Source organism: Ambystoma mexicanum, chromosome 3p (genome assembly GCF_040938575.1).
Source record: "Ambystoma mexicanum isolate Mex_15411 chromosome 3p, UKY_AmexF1_1, whole genome shotgun sequence".
Taxonomy (NCBI): domain Eukaryota; kingdom Metazoa; phylum Chordata; class Amphibia; order Caudata; family Ambystomatidae; genus Ambystoma; species Ambystoma mexicanum.
In genome coordinates, this window is record NC_090925.1 from 487240037 (window position 1) to 487261892 (window position 21856).

General features: G+C 45.3%; 1 protein-coding gene across 1 annotated transcript in view; it reads left to right on the top strand.

The window, feature by feature from the left end:
* ATP9A (ATPase phospholipid transporting 9A (putative)) overlaps window positions 1-21856 on the top strand; it is a 1385006-nt gene that overhangs the window by 1217832 nt on the left and 145318 nt on the right. The window lies entirely within an intron of this gene.

Below are 21856 nucleotides of genomic sequence, written 5' to 3' on the forward strand. Positions count from 1 at the left end.
ACTTTTTACGCGAACCACCCGAAACAGTTTGCCCGAACCACTCATAAATGTTTAAACTCAGTATGTCAAAAATGAGTAATATTCTGCATTCTGGTTTGGATCCCAATTGTTGTGCTAAAAACGTGTGCATCTATTTATCTGCAATGCACTGAACCATTTCAATGTAGTTCATTTTCGTCAGCATTGTCAATGTGTTGTGGTAGGCGAAATGTATCCATTATAAACCATCTTTTCTGGAGTTGAAATTAGTTACAATCTGCTAAATCGGAATGGGATCTGGAAGGGGAAATGCTGTAGGAAATCTGATAAAATCAGTTGAAGTGAACCCTGACCATAGTAAAGTGATAAGCCAGCAGCACCACCACTACTTGGGACAGGTGGCAGAGTGGGGCAGGTGCAGGACTATTGAAGACTGGAGCACCAACCCAAGTTGGCACCATTCGTGGAAATCAGCCTGCCCCTTTCACCTTTAGATCTTCTCCTCCATGACTTATATCCTTGAAATGCCAGACCTACAAAAGGGGCACTGTCTCTGAGGTAGGGCCAGTGTCGTGTGGTTGCCACAGTCCCCTCATCACCCACTCTCCCTGGACAATAGAAAACTTAGTTACATGTCTTTATACAGAAGTAATTTAGAGTGAATGCACATATATCGAATCTTTTACGTTGCAAACTTTTATAGTGAATGCACTTGTTTTTGTTTCCTTTTTTGGGGGGTCCCCCCCAAACCCGTTTCCCACCCCTAAAAACCCACCCAGACCGTTTCCCAAAAATATTGAACCCTTTACCCCACCCCTAAATGCATTCTCTATAAAGGTTTTCAATATAAAATATTGCGTGTATGTGCATTCACTATAAAAGATTCGATATGAACACTGTATACCGAAAACCCATGTATAGCTCCATTTCATGAAGTTTTCAGTGCTCCTCCTATTTCATAACGAAGACACAAACGTGCAGCGTGTTAGATGGTAACGGCTTAATCCTTTGTCTTAAGGACAGGTGCGCATGTGCATGTTGGAGGAACGCTGCAGGGGCTGACGCTTGTTGTAAAGGTACATTGTGTTGCTTGCTCATTGACTAACAAAAGGCATTTGCCCGAAATCCGATTATTGTAAGACGATGAATGGAAATTGCAACCATAAATCTGGTTCTGCAGGTATCCCTACATATTATCCCCACCAAAAATATTGCCATACATATGGTTGTTTGTTTCCCCATAGGCGATATTTTTGGGGGGGATAATTTGTGGGAGCGGGGGTTGCGGGTGTGTCCCCCGCACATTTTAAAATAATGCGGGGTGTCCTCTGCAGGGTCCATGGCTCAATATTGCTGCAAAAATATGGAGATATTTTTGTATCGCAATATTTTTGCGGGGATATTAACACATGGAACCGTTCTGCACTGGTCTTGTTTTTAGAAAAGAAGGGTAATGTCCTGCAGTCCTTCCAGGAAAGTCCATTCAAACTGTTACTTTTCACTGCAAGATGTGAGGAAAGATATAGTCATGGGACATCCTGGATGAAAAGAAGCCTGCTGCTGTAAAGCATGCCAAGCTTGCAAATGTAGAACTGCTTATTTGCCTCCCATGCAGAAGAGGGATTTTCTCTGTGCCGGTGTCCCCAATTTTGTCAATGACAACAAGAGCGCAGCTTGTTTGCTCCAGATCAATGATCCTATGATTGGGTGTCTCCCAAATGTGCTCATTCCAATTGCCTTTGGTCAATGGTGGCTCAGTGCTACATTGCTTCTCAGTCCTTGGTGGATGGTATATGGGAGCAGGGATGGCCAAACTGGGTGCAGAGGACAGACAACACCTAGTGAATGTTTCTTCACCCATCACATCCCCCTATTTCTTCTCACTCCTCACTCTCTGCAGTCCCTACAGTTCTCGCTCTCTATGCAGCAGTGCATTTGTGTATGAGTAATGGTTGCATGTGGCATTGACTTTGGACCATGACCCATTGACGGACACTTCTGAATTTTCAGGTGCCACCTATTTGGCACTGTGAGAGGTTTTCCATTCAAAGTGCTATTTCCCTTGTGTGGAAGCAGGTGATTTTCTTTCCTTTTTAGATGATGGCCTGCTTCTTCGATGCGCATATAGCAGCAGAGGCAAAGTTGTTTTCCAATAATGTCACATTTCATTGGTTGACTGTTTTTTGTTTTCACCACTGTGATATTACATTATTATACTGGCCACAATTTATTGAAATACAGAAAAAGTTGAAAATTTAAATTATTTCTTGTGGGATTGCAATAGTGAATAGTTATGTGGGCAAAAATAGATCCTATAGTTAAATCCTTCATTTTATAGGTAATCAGTTAATTAATATAAACTAATTATAGCATGAAAATCAGACCATACAACAAAATCACTTTAACCTCACTTATATATTGATGTGCGATTGGTTAAGGCGCACATCCGCATCTTAAATACAATGCATTGAGGTATTCAAAAATTGCCCCTTACAAGCACATACACCTTCATGCTCACTTTTTGCATTCCAATCATCTATCTATATATATAAAAGTCAAAATGTGTATGTTTGTGGCGGGATTTGTGGTGAAACGTTGTTCCTTCTACAATTCTACAGCGTTTCACCAATCTTCACCAAATTTTGCACCCCGTTCCATGGATTTCAGCAGAAGTCAAGAATTGTGTATGGGTTTGTAGCTTGGCGAAGCGTTGTTTCTTATACAATTCCACACAGTTTCACCAGTCTGCAGCAAATTCTTTTTTTAAACGTGTTTTTATCGGCATTTTCATTTATGAACATTAACAACCCCACCGTACCACCCTGCCCCCCACCGTCCGTCCCCCCTGTCCCCAGACAGCTGACACACATTGTTCAGCGACCAACCATCACTCCTCAGAGCACCATGTTCAGTCAACAAAACAAATTCAATAAGCACATTCTCTGCGGACACCAATTCACTCGAAAGTCATTGTGGAGGAAGTCCAATACCAAATCCCTATCCTCCTTAAACTTCCTCTGATCCCCTGAACCAAACACGTCACCCATTCCAATGAGACATAGTGCCAAATCTTCATTATCCATTCTTGTTCTGTGGGTGGGGAAGACTGTTTCCATTTTTGGGCAATAAGGGACAAAGCTGCTACGCTTAGAATCATGTATGCCTTTCATTGGGAACTCGTTGATAAGAAGTCCAGAACATCACTCAAATCCACAAATCCAACATTGCTTCCCCAATGTCTCTACGAATCTGGGACCCAAATATAACTTTCACTGCCGCGTTTACTCCATTCCAATATGGTTTCGAAATTGGATACTCCCACCATATGTGTCCCCATGTTCCAGTAACTTTACATCCGCCAACATTCCCCTGAGGTGTTAGGATAAAACCTATGCATTTTCTCAGGTGTCAGATGCCATTGCACCATTACCTTGACCCACATTTCGCGAATCTGGAGTACCCTCATGAGTTTTGGAATCCCCTTCCTGACCTCCTTTCATTGCTGTTCCGTTATAGGACTACTTAAAACTGTTTACCATTGATTCTTGTACCCTCAACTTGGTTGACCTGGGGCATCCCCAATCAACTTATATAACGCACCTACCATATGTCTGTCGCCTGAATTTGTAATCAAATACTTTTCAAATGGGGTAGGGTCTCTTATTGTTAAGTGTTTATTTTCCGTGGCGAGTAACCAATGTCTTAACTGTACATACCTAAACCTCTCATCTTCAAATATAGAGAATACATGTTTACATTGTTGAAATGTCTTGATCTCTTGACCCTCCGCCATATCACCCATCTCTAGGCGACCTGCTTCCTCCCAAAGCCTAAAGGCTTCGAAAATGTGGCATAAAAGGGGAGGGAAATGTAGTGATACCCGACCGCCGTACCACTGTATCCCACACATCCCCTATCAAAGCTGTAACTTTGCTTCTATACATATTAGCGGGCCGATCATGTTTATGAAACCATAGTACTTCTTGTAGGGGCCTACCTACTAACTGTCCGTCCATGCGCAACCAGATGTTCTCTTGGTTCCCCCCAAACCATTCCCTGATGATCTGCAGCTGAGCTGATTGATAGTAAGTTCTAGAATTTGGAGCCCCCATCCCTTCTCTGCTTATGGGTGCCGTTAATACGCTCCAAGCTACCCTCTGTTTCTTTCCATATAAAGATCCCCAGCATCTTTTTTTTCTAAACAATTTTTATTGATTTTACAACCAAAACATACAACAGGCTGACAATGCTTAGCGTTTTGTTACCAAAAAAAATCAAATTGCATTTATGTTGTCATGTCTGTTGCCTTCCCCTCGCCCTCCCTCCCATCCGAGCCTACTCCGCTTTTCCATTTGCCTCTGTCCTTATTTCAGGGGTACTTATACCAGTTTCCTCATCTGAATCCTGGTCATTCGACCAGTCCTGGCTGGGCCTGTACAACGTGGCTACTAAATGCTTCCAGGCCGTCAGGGATTCTGCTTCTTCCTCCCTCCCCTGCTTCCCACTTCTTGCCATACTGCAGTTTCGGCTTCAGCCCATTTTCGGAGATCTTTCCACCACACTTCTACTTGAGATCTATTACATGCCTTCCATCCCATGGCAATTCTACGCTTGGCCAGATCTTTTCATTTGCTTACATGCTTTAGGTGCCTAGGCCTAGGGAATCCTCCCAGTAAACATGCCCACGCTGATCCAATGTTTATTGTAATCCACTTTTCATCTAACCGGTGGGCTACCTCCTCCCAGAATTTCCCAATTTCTGGGCATGCCCAAAACATATGTGTCATCCCCACGTTCTCTTCCCCGCACTTGGGACATGTCTACCTGTTTGCGTTCTTGAATCTGGCAATTTTTTGGGGAGTCGGAAATGCCCTGTGAGTTATATATAACTGTATCTGTTGGAGTCAAGAGTTTCTTGACACTTTCTTATGGTATATTTGGGCCCGCTCCCACATCCCATCACTCATGGGCTCGCCAGCTTCTTCCCAGATATGTCTTAATTGTGTCACCTCTTTTCCCGCTCTAGACATCAATAGTTTGTATAATCTGGATATCTCATGCCCCCCTTCTGCTATATTGTATATAATTTCTATGGTAGAGTCGGGCCCCTCGTCTAGCATTACTTCCGACCATGTATTTTTAATCCACCGTATCAATCTATTGTATGTAATATATTGTCCTTCATGCGGCCCTGTTTCTTCTGTTAACGCCCCGAATGCCTTTATTTCCCCTTCTTGCAATATATCTCGTACTGTTACAATACTTGCTGGTTCCCGGTGCCTCCTTATTATCTTTATGAGCTGCTTGTCTCCTCTTGCCAGTGCCATCAGCTGTATCTGTGGCGAGCAAGGGGTTGGGTTCTCCATTACCTGACACGCTTTGTGCCATACTTCCCATCCCAGCACCAGCATCCCTGAGCGCCCTTTCAGCTCTGATTTGGGCAGCCATATCATCTCTTTCAGGAAGAATGGGGCACATTCCGATCTTAGCAATCACGATTCTAAGGTGTGGTCATCTGATAGCCATTTGGCCACATATTGCAGTTAACTCGCTATATAATAGTTCTCATAGTTTGGCAGTTTTATCCCCCCTTTATCATGCGTATTCTGCAACTTCCAAAGGCCGATTCTATTCCTCGTCCCGTGTCACAGGAATCCCCTACTTTATGCTCTGTAGTTTCGTGAAGAATCGCCACAGTATCAAGTATGGTATATTCCCAAAATAATGCAATAGTCTCTGCAATACCACCATTTTCAGCAGCACCCCTCTACCCATCATTGCCAAGGGGAGCTTGGACCAGAACTTCATGCTATTTTCAATTTTCTGAACTGCTTTATCAGTGTTATGCTGGTGTTCTGCTTCTACCATGTGATAGATATCTATTCCCAGGTACCTGAACGTATTTGGCTCCCATGGTATTTGTAAAACCGGTAATTTGCTGTGTGGAGTCCCTACATATCTACCCAATGGGAATATACATGATTTTTTGGGGTTCACTGCTATACCAGACAACCGCACAAATCACTCCATTACCTCCAAGATTTATTGGAGGTTTTCCTCAGAGTATCTCAGATACAGTAGCATGTCATCTGCATATAGTGAGAGTAGGTGCGTCTCCCCTTTTTTGTTTATTCCAATCTCCTCGTACTGCTGTCGTAGGCATATTGCCAGAGGTTCTTGCGCTAGGATGTAAAGCATTGGGGACCATGGGCATTCTTGTCTGGTGCCTCTGCCCAGCTGCCATTTTGTAGAGATGATGGCTCCCGTTTTTACTCGGGCTATCGGTGCACTATATAGTAGTTTAACCCACTTAAGATAAACCGGTCCTATCCCATAGTGCGTCAAAGCTACAATCAGCCAGGGCCATTTGACTGAGTCAAAGGCCTTGACTGCGTCTAGTGATACTATGGCCATTTCATCCAGATCTTCTTTTGTATATTCTGTGACCCGGTGAAGTCTTCTGAGGTTGTCGGATATGTTCCTGCAAGGGACATATCCTGTCTGGTCTGGGTGTATTAGTTTGTTAATAATTAGTTTCATTCTGTTTGCCAATACCGCTGTAAGTATTTTGCTATCTTGATTCAACATAGATAGCGGTCTGAAGGACCCGCAATATTTGCCTGGTTTGTTGGGTTTGGGTAGCGGGATGATCATTGCTTCTCTTAGGGACTCTGGTAGCCTTCCTGTCTCGTGTGCCTCATTTAGCATTATTAGCATCAGGGGGAGCACCTCCCTTTTATTTATTTATTTATTCGTATTTTTAAAGCGCACAGTCAGCCCGTGGGCATCGTGGCGCTGTTACATATAAAGCATTTGGCTGGTTACAAGAAGGAAGGTTGTTAATGTTACGCTCACCTGGCTCCCACAGGGGCGTCGGTCGGACCCGGACTGCTGCGGCCTCCACCCACGTGATGCGTAGTACAGCGGTGACTGACTGGATCTGCCCTCCTAATCTTGTCTGCTTGACCCGTAGAAATATTCTCCTACAAGTGCAGAGATGGATTTAGCCACTTGTGGATTCAAGTGATAGCTCCCCCACTGTCCTCCCCACTAATCACCTGTGTGCCCTCTTAGCAATCTCACCTTATATTCTTGAAGGATGAGCCCTCCATCCTGTGAAGCACGCAGGGACGCGTTGATGACCGGTTAGTTCACTGGCCTGAGAATATTGGGAGAGTTGTAGACGAATCCTGACTCCAAAAGGTCCTGGCGAAGAGCCGTAAGTATATAGTTCGTAAGAGTTCAAAATGTCTGGAATTCACTCCTGCCCAATTCCTCTTTTATCTTGCAACTTTGACCCAATAAGAAGATTGACTGCTGAAAGCCCTCCGGTAAAAGTCTGTGTTACCCAACACTGTCCGGTTAATAATGCCAAGGGTTAAACTTGCTGCTTTCTCCTTTTCTTACAGGTGCGGCATAAGAAGATGTGGCGTGCTGATGAATAATACCTCCGGCGGTAAAATCAGGTAAGCATATGGCGGCTAAAGAGATTGTCTCTGTCTGTTCTCTCTGCTCACCTTGTTTCTTGTCCCCCTTAGGTGCCGGGATTCGGCGATGTAAAGATGGAGACAGCACCGGATCGAAGAAATGCTGCGTGGAACGGTGAGTATGGCGCGGCGCTGCTGCTGCGATGCGACGTGTTTAAAACAAAGTCTTTCCTCTGGTTTGAAGATGCGATGAATCTAGAATCAGGTAAGAAATCAGGTAATACTCTTGTTCTAACCTTTGCTTCTTTCCTTCTTTCTAGGTGCTCCAGGTTCGAGGCGGGCGTGGCAGAAGGTTGGATGCTGCTGCTGGCATGGTGAACGTTACGCTGCTGGATGCAGAATAACGCGAAGCGTGTGCTGCTCTTCGGGCGTGGTTTAAATAGCCTCCAAAGTAGTCCCAGGTAGGTATTCCTCCCCGACCACATCCGAGTAACAAAATAGTCCCTAAGGTAAAATAGTCCCTTCTAGACCCCACATGGGTTTGGATCTTCTTGCAGCATGGTCTGCGCCTATTGCGCCAGGACTGATGTCCCATATGAGCCTGGCGCCATAGGCGCCAGGACTGAACCCAGACAGCCCCTAACAGGGGTTGCTGGGTTTTCTCAAGGCAACATGATGCCTGCTCCCGGGGCTGATGGACGTGGTCTGGATTCCCGGGGGTATGCATCATGACAGTTAAGTTTACAAGGCATTTTTGATATACAGTAGCATTTTTTAGTTACATACGTTGACAGTACAGACATCAAGGCGTTAAGGTGTAGTTCATGTCAGAGGGGGGAGGGAGGGAATAGATTAGGTAAAGAGCGTGGTTTTGAGGGCCTTCGAAAGGAGAACAGAGAGGGTTCGGCTCTGAGGGAGCTGGGGAGGTCATTGTACGTTTTATAAAATTCACTGGGGAGCCCATTAGCCCCTGGGGTATTGCTAGTAGGCAGCTTTGTTACCACCTCCTCTAGCTCTTCTAGTGTGATCGGGGCGTCTAGGTCCGCTCGCTCCTCCGCGCTTATTCGTGGTAAACCTATGTCCCCCAGTGTGTCTAGTATTTCTCGGCTATCGCATTGCTCATTGTCCTCATATAATTTCCGATAGTATTCCAAGAACTCCCGGTTAATGCCCTCTTGAGTGTCTGCTACCTGCCCATTTTGTCCTATTATTGCTCTGATCACAGGTCTGGGGGTTTCTTTTATACAACCATGCCAACATCCTTCCCGGTTTATCACCTCCCGCGTGTTGCCTTTCCACATACTTTTTATAATTCAAATTAAGTGGTCTTTTCCAATGTTCTATGCATTTCAGTTGCAATTGACTTATAATTTCTGCGTCTTCTTTCGTGTCCCCACCTTTGCTCAAGGTTACCTCGAGTTCGGCCTCTGCCTGCTGCAGGTCTCTTAGTATGCCCCCCTGCAGCCCCTTGGATGTAGCTATCGCTATCCCCCTCCCCACCTCCTTGAAGGCTTCTCACAACGTGCCGGCTGACTCCACACTCCCAGTATTAGTCTCAAAGTATCTTACACTCTCTTCTCTCAAGTCCTCCCTAAATATCACGTCCTTCAGTGCTTCCGCTCTTAGTCGCCAGGTTGGTATCTTGGCTCTCGGGGGTCTATATTGCCATGTTAGGACCAGTGGAGAGTGGTCTGATAAGACCCTTGCCTTGCATTCTATCTGCACTACTTCTGCTATTACTTCTTGTGTGACAAACATGTAGTCTAATCTCATATATAAGTTTTGTGGGGCAGAGTAGTGTGAGTATTGTCTTTCTTGTGGGTGGTGGACCCTCCATGTGTCTTCTAGGTGGAACTCTGTCAACAGGGCTTGTAGTGCTTTAGCTGCCGGGGAGTGCCTGTTTTTTTTACGTTCCGAACGGTCTACCTTCGGGTTCAGTGTACAATTAAAGTCACCCCTCCAGTTCACCACACCCCCCATATATCAGCTCAATTTGTTATATAGGTTCCTGAAGTAGGTCACTGTATCCGGTTTCGGGGCGTATGTATTTATTACACAGATTTCTTTATTTTCTACCAATCCCCGTATCGCCACCATCCTCCTGTCCGCCTCCAATGTGGACTTCAGTAATTGAAATGGGACATGCAGTGCTACCCATATTATAACCCCCCTGGCGTATGCGGAATATGTTGCCCCAATGACGTTCCCTTCCACTTCTTTTGGAGCACCTCCAGCTTCTCTTTCGTGAGATGCTTCTCCTGTAGGAGCGCTAAGTCTATTTTCTGCCTTCTTAAGTACATCATGACTTTATTCCTTTTTAGGTAGCTGTTGAGCCCCCTGACATTCCAGGAGATTACCTTAAGGTCTCCCATGTTTCAGCCATTCTCCGCCCCCCTCCAGTATCTTCTCAGCCTCCGTCCAGAGTTCTACAATCGCGTGTAAGCTCATTTCCCAACTTAAACTGCCCCTAACCATAAACACTCCCACTCCCCCAACCACCAAGCTCCCACGTCCCCCCTCCACTCCCTGCCCCAGCATACTTCCCAACCCCCAACGTTCCCATCCCCCTCCGAACTGAAGCCCAGCTCCATCCCTGGATCTGGGGCGCCCCTGCATATAGCCCTTTTCGTGGCTTCTGTCTGTACTCGGGGCACAGCAGGGAAGTGTCGCCCTACTGGCGCCTTAACTACTCTACCTACTGGGGTTAGGTACTCTACATCTCGTGTCTCCTATATTAGTAGCACTCATCATGCATTTGTTGCTCGTAGCTTCATTATGCAGTTCTATATTCCAGTCCGACAAGTCCTTGTATTAAGCATATTGAGTATTTAAATCTGTACTTTACTGACCCCCTCCTCATCCTCATTTTTGGCCCTTCCTATAAGACTCCTCCCACTTCCCACAATTCAAAGTATAGCGCTGAGTCACTTATGCTGTCCTTCGCCTCCTTGCCCATTTCCAGACTCCGGGAAGCCTTGAGCATCCAGCCAGTCCGCAACCTCCTCTGGGGTGTCAAAGAAGTGTGCTTTGCCCTTGTGGAAGACCTTGAGTTTTGCGGGATACAACAGCATGTATTTGAGGCCAGTTGTACGCAATCTTCTTTTCACCGCCACATAGCTGTACCGTTGTCTCTGTACCAGCATGGTGTAGTCCCGGTATGCAGCGACCATCGCTGATGCATGTGTTATTGTTCACCCTTTCCGGAAGAATTCCAGGATCTTTTCCCTGTCGCTGTAATTCAGTATCTTGGCTATGATCGCCCTGGGTGGGGCTCCAGGTTGAGGCCTCCTCATCAAAGCTCTATGCGCTCGTTCTATTGCGAATCCTTGCGAGAGCTTGCCGGCCCCAATTTCCTGGATAAGCATATTTTCCACATAGTGTGTAGGGTCCGAGCCTCCTTCTCCTTCCGGCAGGCCCACCAAGCGTACATTGCTGCGTCGCGCTCTCCCTTCGGCCTCCTCAGCTTGGTTCTCCAGGTTGGACACTTGCAGTTTCAGTATGTGGACCTCCTTAGCGTTGGTGTTGCTGGCCTCTGTGTTAACTTTCATTGCGCTCTCCAGACCACTCGTTCTTTCTGCCAGCGCTCTTACGTCTTGCCTAAGAAAGCTGACTTCTATCCCTACTGCATCAATCTTCGTTTCCAGTGCCGCTTTCAGGTCGCCATCGCAGTCCCCCAAGACGATTTCAGTTTGGTTATGGCTGCCAGAATCTGGTGTTTGCTTGCCGTCGAAGTCACGCCTTCCGATGGGTGGTCGTTGCTTGTGTAGGCGTGTTTTGGGTCTGATGTGGTTTGGTGAAGATATCCATAGTTGGTTGCTTTGCGTCCTCTGCTCTGCCGGTCCTCATTTCAAGGTTGCGTGCTGTTGGCCGTCTTTTGATGTTAGTTTGGTGTGCTGTTGGCCGTCTTTTGATGTTAGTTTGGCCTGCAGTTGTCTGGGCGCTTAGTGTCGCTGCTGGCTGTGCATGTTTATCCTTAGAACAGTGGCAACGCAGGGGGCGGCTTATACACTAACTCTTCAGCCTCTCGGGCCCGCCCGTTCTCCACTGTTTATCGGGGGTCCAGGCACTGCATGGTTCTGTGCAGGGGCCTTAGTTCGGTCTGCGCAGGCCCCTTTCCTACATGTCCCACGCACACCCCTTCAGTGAGCAGTAGCCTTTGCCAGTTGTTGGGATATGTTTATTCCTCCTCCTGTGGCTGGGGTGCCGTCCAACTCTGTGAGATGAATCTGCTGCTGTTGCCGCAAGTGAGATAGTCCGATGTGCAGCAGGCGGGGTCTTCTTTGTTGTGCAGCAACTACCCCGGTTGTGTATCAGTCCTTGCTTCCTTCCCCAGGGGCGTGCTCCTCAGTTTCGTCGTCCTGATGGATTATCCCTGTACTTATTTATAGGGGGTGTGCCTCAGTATATTCTTACCGCCTGTGGCATAGCTAGTTTACCATGCTTCTGTTACTGGGACTTAGTTAATACCTCTTCAGTGTCGCACCAACTACATGTTGTCCACTTGTCTCTTGGCACCTCAGGGGCGAGCATCCACCTCACTTATCCTATGGGATGGGGGGGCTATATCTGCCGTGACTCCCGCCCGGCGCTTTGTACTATGATGTTGATTTTTATGCCCGGGTGCACTGTTCCACTCGGGAGGGGGCGCATTGTCCACAAAGGCGATGCTGCATTAATGTATCTTTTTTTTAAGCCTTGCAACATTGTTACCAGCAGCGTTGTGCAACATATGTCAGTCTCTCCAGTCAGCGGTGCACGTTTCCCTTTTATTTCCGTTCCCGTGCAGTCCGCCGGGGCCGATGTTTCTCCTTCGGTACGGCTTGTCTTCAGGGTACCACAGTCTCGTGGATTAATTACCCACGCTGGTCTGCTTTATGCCGACCATGTTCCTCATTGATGGCAAATTCTCTGCTGCACTTGGGTCGGCCTGGGTTCGCAGCTCAGGCTTCGCGCCTGTACGTTCTTGCGCCTCTTCAGGGGTGCGCTTACCTGCTCTGTTGCTCCTCCAGGGGATCCACTGCAACGTGTATTTCGCTGGTGCGCTCGTCTTTATCGAGTGACCAGCACACCAGCTGAGCGTGTTTCTCGTTTCCTGCTGTGGTCAGTTCTTTTCATGAGAGCGCCAGTTTCTCTGGGTGCCTCGCTCTTTTACCCAGCGCTATCATTACTCTCAGAGGCTCCTTTGTTCAGAGCCTACCACCGTTTTGATTGCAGACCGGCAGCTTTCGTCTGGAACTTCAACGTTCCATAACTTTTGATACACTTGCACGTTCATCTCACGGCAGCGTTCGTTGGAATCTGCTACTTTTCATGTTGCAGTCATCTTCTTTCAGCATTGGTTTTTGAAATTTATGAGCATGCGTTTGTTCGGATCGCTTGTCGGATGCAGGTGTTCCGAAGGAGAGCAGCCTATTCCATGGCTACCAAGCGACGCCCCACTCCCCAGCATCTTATTGAGAGTCTTAAAGAATTTCTGAGGGGCCTATAGTGGTAAAGCCTGAAAGTAATACAATACCCTTGGAAGGACCACCATTTTAATTACATTGATCCTACCCATTCAAGAGATAGTCTGAGAGTTGGGAATCTTCAACCACTTTTTGATTGAATCTAATAAAGGGAGATAATTTGCTTAATACATGGATTTCAAGGAATTAGTTATCCGTACTGCGAAATATCGCAAACCCTTATCGGTCCTCACAAACTGACCCGTACCCATATCCCGTTCCTGCGGTGCCATTGCCGCTTGTAACATCATCCTTTTCGATTTATGAATGTTAATTTGCAGGCCCGCCACTTCTCCAAATTTTGCCAATTTTTTTGTTAAAGCAGGTTATGAATTAGCTAAATCTGTCACCGTCAAGAGTAAACCGTAGGCAAATGCCATCACTTTGTGTTCCTCGCCCCCAAACATTATACCTCTAACATACTTATCTTCCTGGATCCTGGATAAAAATGGTTCCAGGTGAATCGCATACAGCACCAAGGATAACGGGCATCCCTGTTTAGTTCCCCAAGGTACCCTGATTCCCTGTGAAAGCTACCCAATAATTGCGAGCCATAATATTGGCGATTGATAATTTGCCTTGACCATTCGCAAAAATCTTGGTCCAAACCCCATAGCTTCCATGGTGCAAAACCAAAAATACCACTCCACCCAGTCAAATGCTTTTTCAGCATCTAATGTTCTTACCCCCGCAGAATGGCCGGATTTATTAGCCTTCTCAATCAGATGACTCATCCGTCGTATATTATCAAATATCTGCCTTCCTGTAACAAAACCAGACTGATCCGGGTGGATAAGCCTCAGTATCATTTGTCCCAGTCTTGATGCTAATATTTGAGTATATATTTTTGCATCTATATTGATGAGAGCTATGTTTCGGTAGGACCCACATTGAGTCCTGTCTTTGCCCGGTTTAGGGAATAGCACTACCTTTGCCTCTCCCATAGTCTGTGTAATACAGCCCTCTTCAATGAAAGAGTTAAAGAGAGAGGTAATTACGGAATTAATACGTCTTTATAGGTTTTGTAAAACAGTGCCGGAAAGCCATCAGTTTCTGGGTCCTTATTAACTGGTAACGACAACATAGCTGCCCGCACTTCCTCAGGAGTGATCTCCCCTTCCAATTCTTCTTTTTCACCAACCTCAAATGTTTTCAACTGCCACTGCTTCTAACAATTCACCTGATCTTCTCTGTCTGGGAAATCAGTATTGTATGGTGCAGAATAATATTCTGTGAATACCTGTAGTATGTTTTCCGAAGAGTAGCTAACCGTGCCCTGTCCATTGTTAATACCAAGGATGGCCCTTGCTTCCTACTTCATCCTCACCTGCTGTGTCAACATACCGTTAGCTTTATTGGCCTTAATGTAATACCGTTGTCTTACAAATAGCAAAGATTTCTCAGAATGCCTTGTCTGCAATAAATCTAATTGTCCCTTGAGAAGCCTAAATTCTTTCCTTAATGTTACTCCCCTGTTAGTTTCCATTTTGCTCATAGCTTCTTTCAGTCAAGCCTCTAGATCATTTTATATCAAAGCCAGTTGGTTTTCTCTTAGGGCTTTCTTTGCAATTAATTCACCCCTTATGGTTGCTTTAAATGCATCCCACACCATCCTTTCCTGTGTTCCCGGGGTCCTTTTAATTTCAAAATAGTCCCCAATTTTATTCTGTACCTCATTGCACCTGGCTGGTTCCCTCAGCAGATGATCTGGAAATTTCCAGCGCCACAACCCTGACCCTTCTATTTCCTGACGTATATCTATTGTAATGCACAACTTAGCAAGGATGCGGCTGTGACCTATCGCCATTCATCACCAAACTCATTAATGCATCCTTCACCACTGGCACTATTCCCACCAACCTGAAACAGTCGTGGGTACTCCCACTGCTAAAAAAACTATGCTCGACCCATCTATACCTACCAACTATAGGCCCATTACTACGGTGCCTTTTCTTCTAAAATTGTTGGACAAGGTAGCTTATACCCAAATTCAAAAACACTTGGAACATCATCATCTGCTAGGAGCTAGACAATCAGGCTTCCGTCCCCAGCATGGCACTGAAACTGCCCTCATCGATTTGAAAACCCAAATCGATGAGCTTAAAGACAAGGGGAAATCAGCATTACTCCTCCTCCTAGATCTCTCAGTTGCCTTCGATCTTGTCGACAACTCAATTTTATGTAACCATCTAAATACAGCAGCACACTATTCCGATCAAGCCATCACCTGGTTTAGATTCTTCTTAAATGGCAGAACAATGAGGGTCTTCTCGCTGCTAGCGGCCGCTGACCCTATACCCATCACCTGTGGTGTGCCTCAAGGATCATGTGTCTCGCCATCACTCTACAACATCTTCACTAAGCCCCTTTTCGATGATCTGGATCATCTTGGTATCACCTACACTAACTATGCAGATGATACCCAGATCCTCCTCCCGCTTTCCGGGGATTATGAAAAGGATTTGGCCTTGGTGAATAGAGTGTGTATCATCATCCAGGCATGGATGGCCACTCACGGCCTATGCCTGAATGATGATAAAAATTAACTCATCATCCTAGGCACCCAATCCAACGTAAAAAAACTAGAACCCAAATACTCATCATTCACAATCGATGGCAACATCATAAAAGTAGAGCATGAGGTAAAAACACTCGGCTTCTACCTCGACTCTCAATTATCATTCACTAAACAGGTTAACTCCCTAGAATCCTCTGTAGCCTATACGTGCAAATTGATACGCACTGGCAAACCATTCCTCTCAGATAATAGCTGCATTACTCCAGCCAGAGCTCTCATCCTCTCACGTCTGGACTACTGTAATGCCCTCTACTTAGGATCACCCAAAGCCATCGTCAAACAAATCAAAATCCTTGATAACAATGCCCTGAGAGCGGCCCTAGGCATGTCCCTAAAGGACCACATTTCCGAGATCACTCGACAGTATAACTGGCTCCCAACTCACGACAAAGTCCTCCTAAAAACTCTATCACTGACATACAAATCTCTCAATAATGCTGCACCTATTTATCTAGCAGAGAAATTTCACAAGCAGACGTCTACTAGACCCATAAGATTTGCCAATAAAGACCATCTTGTCATACCCAGCTTCAAACGGGCCACAATTGGAGTCAACAGTTTCCCAGTGAAAGCATCCAAATTATGGAACAATCTGCCTCCTAGCCTACGAATGAACCAAACCTATAACAATTTCAGAACCAACACTATTATATGGCTAAAATCCGACCACCAACTTTCCTAACCTAAGCAGTGAGGTCTACCTAAATGACCATGCCAGCCTGTAACTAGCCACTCTAATCTGTATCTCCTGCTTCGGTCCTCTGTATATTATGTATGTAAATATGCCTCTTTGTATTTGATTCCTACATGCTTGTATCTTGTATAATGTTGTGTATATAAGTCTTGTATACCTTTTTGTATAATTTTTGTGTAACTAAGCTTTGCAAATTCCTGTATCCGCTGCGCCCTGTTACCCCTGGGTATGACACGCATTATAAATAATAAACAAACAAACAAGGTGGCGGACACCCAGATGTAATCGATCCTAGAAAACGAACAATGAACATAAGAGTAAAATGTGTACCCTCTCGTTCCCCTCTTGAGTTTCTCTCCAGGAATCCACTAATGCCAGTTGAGCCATGCATGATTTCAACAATTGCATAGGGCCCCTCTGAGAGGATTGTCCGGACGCGCTCCTATCCACCGATGGATCCCACACCATTTTAAAATCTCCTGTTAATATTATTTGTCGCTCTGCACATTTTTCAAGTTTGACCAAAACCCCTACAGGAACCTATCTTGCCCCGCATTCGGTGCATATAGAGTGGCTATGGTATACCACTTTCTCCCCCATTGAATACAGACAAAGACGTGTCTACCCTCTTTGTCCATCTCCCTCGCATTGATATGTAATCCAACCTGTCCTTTGAATGCTATGGGGACGCCCCCCATCTTGCCCTTGTAGGATTGTAATATGTGTGGGTATCCAGTAGTCCTTAGTTTGTGACTATCACTCCTGCATATATGGGTCTCCTGCTAGGTCACTATATCCGGTTTACCACATTTAAAACATGTCTCTATCTTGCTCCGTTTAACCGGGGAGTTAAAGAACTCGCCGGCTGGACTCAACCCATACCCGCCCCCCCCCAACCATGCCTCGGGTCATGGAGGTTGAGTTCTACTATACACCCAGAGATAAATTGTGCGGGTCTACTAGAACCATACCCCCTCCCCAATTCCAAGTGCCAGGATCACTTCCCACCTACCCCATTGCTGTCTCTTCAATTATCCTCCTCCCCACAATTTTGACTCAGTTAAAGCCCAGGCTAATACCGGTCCCACCCCCTCCCTCCAGGGCCAGATCTTAATGTACCTGTATGCTCTCAGGACTGGGCAAGTTTGTCATTGTGTGCGCCAGGGCTACTCGAGGCCCTTCTCTCCAACAGAGTCTCTTATGCTTTTCTCCATTCCCATCGTTTAGGCTTTGAAGTCACTCGTATGGGCCCAGAGTCTTGTTGAACACCTCCTTCTTCTTCCTCAATCTTCAATATCCAAAGTCCTTCTTCACAGGGAGTGTGCAGTGTTGATGTCCTTACCAGGAAAACAACTGTCAAAATGGAAATGTCCATCTAAATTGTACTTGAGCCTGAAGCAAGACTTTAACCACAGAACTCATTGATCTTCAATTCATTAATGTCGATTGCGCCAGATCTTGATATATTTGGATTTCCACACCATTGACTTTGATGGGACTTGTTTTTCTAGCCGCTAGTATGATCGCCTCCTTTTGTCGAAATACGATCCAGGGGAATTCCTCCCGTGTCTAACTCCAGGAGGTCCGCAAAAACCTGTTGCATAGTATCTCTTAAGTCCAGATCTTCGATTCCTTCAGGAAGACCTTTAATGTTCGATCTTCTAGAGCAATTTTCAAGGTCCTCTATCTGGATCTCTAAGTTGTAGTTGGCTATTGCAAGTTGATCAGTTAAGGCGTCGATCTTGTGCATGTCATCAGCCAGTTTTTGAATTACATTTTCAGTGGCATCCACCTTCTCGCCCAGATCTTTGATGTCCCCTTTCACCTCCTGCAGGGATTGAGCTAATTCGAATCTGATCAGACTTAACTGTGCTTGCAGTGTCTTGGTCACTTGATCGGTGAATTCCCTGAAACACTGTTGAAGAAACCTGCACTTATAGCCCAATTGGGGACCCTCCCTGAGGCTCCTGCTCTATTATTTATTTATTTATATATTTATATAGCGCTGCAGCCCGCAGGCATCAGAGCACTTCACAAAAAGACAGACTAGAGTATAGAGAAACAGGACAGGCCAAAGGCCACATATAACAAACAAATGGATACAGTATTGGGCTAGCTGGCTAACAGAGGTAGGGACCTTATTTAAAGAGAAGTGTCTTGAGTTGCTTCCTGAAGAGTAGATGGTTGGTTTCCAATCTCGGTGCAGGAGGGAGTTTATTCCATATAAGGACTGCCTTGGTCGTGAATGCCCTACCTAATCCTTTAGCTTTTTTAGCAGGAATAACTCGGAGGAGGCCAGTTTTGTTAGACCTCAAGTTGCAATGTGATTCGTACCACATGAATTGTTTTTTAGGTAAATTGGTGCTTTTCCATATAAGCATCGGTGTACTAGGGTAATGGCTTTAAATGTGATGCGTTCCTCGATCGCCAGCCAATGTAAGTCCTTTCTGTCTTTTGTGATATGTTCTCTCTTGGGTTTATTGGTGATTGTTCTGATGGCGTTATTTTGGACCACTTGACATTGTTTTAGACATTTGCTGCTTGCGCCTAGGAGTAAGGAGTTTCCGTAATGCAACCGGGAGAGAATTGTGGCTCTTGCTATTGTAGTACTGTTTTGTAGGCTCAGCAGGGGTCTAATTTTTTTCAATAGTTTCTGATGATATTGGCAATTCCTTTTGAGGTAGGCAGTGTGGGCTTCTGCTCCCAAGGATGCCTGAAGATAAACGCCTAGTGTTTTGACTTTTTCTGCTATAGCTATTTGTGTCTCTTTGATCTTGAATTCAGTGTATTGTGGACTAAGTTTTTTTCTGGAATAAGGAGATCCGAAGATCATAAGTTCTGTCTTGGAGGCATTTAAGCACATGCAATTGTCCTTCATCCAACTCTCGAAGATGTTATAGATTCTCGAGAGTTTTTCCGCTGTCCTGTTCGTAGTTACCACTAAGTTCGAACACCAATTGGGTGTCGTCGGCGAAGTTGGTGAAAAATATACCGAGTTGGGACAGAAGTGAACATAGGCATCGCATGTATAAGTTAAACAATAGAGGGGAGAAGCTTGCGCCCTGTGGGACTCCACAATTAACTGGTTTTGATTTTGAGGAGTGTTTCCCCCAGACGATCTTAGATTGCCTATCCTGCAGAAATGATGACACCCAGTCTATGGCCTCATCAGAACAGTTCCCTGATTGATCTAGGGCCTCTCGGAGCCTCCGATGATCCAACAGATCAAAGGCTGCCGAGAGGTCCAGTAGAATAAGCAAACCAGTTTTACCTTGGTTGAGGATGCTTAGCATTTCTGTTTGCAGATCCAAAAGCGCAGATTCTGTGCTGTGGGCTGTCCTAAAGCCCGATTGTTGTGGATGAAGTAGGTTGTTGTCGTCCACAAATTCCTGGAGTTGTTCGGTGGCAATCCTGTCTAGTATTTTTAATAAAAAGTTGCAGTTGGTAATTGGCCTTAGATTTGCGGGGTCTTGTTGGTTAAGTTCAGGTCTTTTAGGTAATGGTGTTACCGTAACCGTTTTGATAGCGGCCGGAACATAACCATCTCTAAATGACGCATTTACCATTCTTGTCAGAAATGGTGCAAAGATAGCAGTGTTGTCAAGGATTAGTTTTGGGGGCAGTACATTTTCAGTGCATGAGGTACATTTGATACTTAAGAGGGTTTTATTCATACCTTCCAGTGATATGGGTTTAAAATGAAATTTTGGACTTTGTGAGTCAATCTTGTCAGTCCCTATGTTGTCTGGAATGGGGATGTTAGTTACCTTACAATTGGCGATTGTTTCTCTTGCCTTGATAATTTTATTGTGAAAGGCAGTTTGAACTGCTTCACAGTCCTTTTGAGTGGGTTAAAAAGGGGGAGATAGTGCTACAGTTTTTTCAATATTTTTGAGTGTCTGGAAGAGTTTCCCAGTCGAATTAGATGCAGTAGTAATTTGTTCATTATAATGATTTTTCTTTAAGTTAGTGTTTTTAGTCCTGTATGTTATGTCAGCGGTTTGCCAGTTTTTTTTGTTGTTTTCTGTAGGGTCTTTTAGCCATATTCTTTCTAGTTTCCGCTTTTCCTTTTTAAGGTTGGAAGCTTCAGAATTAAACCATTTTTGATGGTTAATATTAGGTCGAACTTGCTTGTTTTTTAGGGGAGCATATTGGTTTAATAGAACATTCATATGTTTGTTATATGCAGAGATAATGTCCTCACAGGAATCTGCATCCTTAGTTTCCCGCATGATTTGCGTAATACCTTCCGAAAGGATGCTTGGCGTGATTTTTTTTTTAGATTTCTATCTAAGACCATTTTCGGAGAATTGTTAGGTTTGGCTGCTTTTGGTTTGAGCACTAACTTGGATTCAATTTTATAGTGGTCTGACCATATGCAGGGATATGTTCCTAGCATTGTCATGTCTGTGTTATTTGTAACTATCCAGTCTAGCTGGTTACCTGTAGCGGCTGTGGGATCCTTATTTATTATGGTGTAAGAGCAGTTAGATAGATCTTCCTCTAGGCTTATGGCATCTGGATCTTTGAGGAAGTCTAAGGAAGTCTGTTCTTCAGCCACTGTCGTATACCAATCCTTGCGCCGTACCTTCTGTATTGCACCTTCTTGTGGTTTGTCAGTTTGGGAGTGGGGTGCTCCTCTTTGGGATCTTTAGGCCCATTCCGAGATGTTTGTGTAGCCGGGCAAAACATAGCCTTCTACTCCAAAGCTTCCCTATGCCCCTTGCTGGATTTGTGTAAAATAATAATCTGCCAGTCCCAAAATATTCCGTAGAGTGGAGGACTCAACCCTCCCCTACCACCCCCACCCCAGGTGTCTCTCAAGCAAGGCTCACCAACGCCCCACCTGCCGGACCGCAATCACTCTTGATAGAGGAAGAAGTACACTTGCAGATAATGTACAATCTCTCTGCCCTGTTCCCCTCGATGATCAGTATGGCCTCAACTTCAGTTGCCTTTTATGTCTATTGGCCACAGTGTCCAGTACTTTTTCCTCGCCCTCCACTCCCACCTTCTGGAGTAATACTTTTTTTAAAAAAAAATAATTTTATTAATTTTAATCAAACAAAACAAAACCAAAATACAACCAAACACACAGTGCATGTTACAAAAAAAATAATCATCGTATTAATGCTTAATCTTGGCCACTGCTTCCCCCCCTCCCACCCCTCATCATGAGTCTGTCTATCGTTCTCCGTGTCCGCCGCATGCGGCGGGGTCTCACTTCCTGTAGATTCAGTCCGTTCTTGTATTACTCCAAAAAATTCAGCTATGAGTGATTTCCATGCCATCAGGGTCCCTATCTCTTCTTCCCCCCCCTACAGTGTTCGACTCTTGCCATACTATCGTTTCTGCCTCTGCCCATTTTTGTAACTCCTTCCACCATACTTCCACCCGTGGCTTGTGACAAGTCTTCCAACCCAGGGCGATCCTCCGTTTAGCAAGCACATATGCTAGGTCTTTCAATTTATTAACATGCTTAAGTTTTGATGATCTGGGGTACCCTCCCAACAAACAAGCCCAAGGTGTCTATAGTCAGCGTGACCCCTTTCTCAGCTAACTTTTGGGCCACTTCCCCCCAGAAACGCTCAATCACTGGGCATGACCAAAACATATGTGTCATATCCGCGTTCTCCTCGTCACATTTGGGACAAGCTTGTCGTCCAGCGTTTCC